The sequence below is a fragment of the Myotis yumanensis genome, unplaced genomic scaffold (assembly GCF_028538775.1).
Source record: "Myotis yumanensis isolate MYYU_CA2020_CCGP unplaced genomic scaffold, mMyoYum1.0.hap1 SCAF_9, whole genome shotgun sequence".
Taxonomy (NCBI): Eukaryota; Metazoa; Chordata; class Mammalia; order Chiroptera; family Vespertilionidae; genus Myotis; species Myotis yumanensis.
In genome coordinates this window covers 67,463,236-67,464,035 of record NW_027223760.1, presented here as the reverse complement: position 1 = coordinate 67,464,035, position 800 = coordinate 67,463,236, and the positions used below count along the sequence as shown (strand labels likewise).

The 800-nt window shown below is 45.6% G+C and overlaps 1 non-coding gene across 1 annotated transcript; it reads left to right on the top strand.

The window, feature by feature from the left end:
• The first annotated feature begins 228 nt into the window (after positions 1–228).
• On the top strand, positions 229–392 carry LOC139017125 (U1 spliceosomal RNA). Its single transcript, XR_011472794.1, has one exon. It is a non-coding gene; the product is annotated as a U1 spliceosomal RNA (small nuclear RNA).
• Positions 393–800: the final 408 nt, after the last annotated feature.

Sequence of the window (800 nt, the reverse complement as noted above, 5' to 3'; positions counted from 1 at the left end):
GACCCAGACCCGGCCAGGCCCACACCCATCAAGCCCCGCCAGCAGGGGACGCAGCAACAAGTCCTCACCTACCTGTGTGCGCCTCTCCGCACACGCAACCCCGCCCACCTGTGCCTGCCGTGCACACAGCCTCCTGCTGATCAGTCGTTACAGCGTGAGGGCACCATGACCATTAGCATATTAGCTCTTTATTATATAGGATTGAGGCAATACAGAAAGCCAACTCTCATACTTTGCTGTCAGGGAAGGTACCATAATCACGAAAGTGGTTTTCCCAGGGTGAGGCTTATCGATTGCACTCTGGATGTGGCGACCCTTGTGATTTCTCCAAATGTGGGAAACTTGACTACATAATTTGTGGTAGAGGGGGACTGCATTTGCCATTTCCCCTAAAAAAAAAAAAAGCCAACACTTGAGGAGAAATTTGGACCTCCAGCTATGAGAAAATGTGCTCAATTTTATCTTTAAAATGGTGGATTTATCAGTTTAAATGATTGAATGTTTTCCATCACAAGTCAGTCTTGAGTGAATCAGGAGCTTTTCCTAGGTCCTAACCGCTGCTGGCTAGGGGTACCCACAAGGAACCAAGTGCATCACCTTCAGGAACAAATAATTCTTCTTTTATTTTATGCTTAGACACTACTGTGTTTATGTCAAACAAAAATAATGATTTACTGCCCGGCTGGTGTGGCTCTGTGGTTGAGTGTCGACCAATGAATTCCCGGTCAGGTTTGTGTTCTTCAGTTTATACAATCAAAAAGCCCAAAATTAAAAAACTACTTCCTTTCTCTCACCTCACT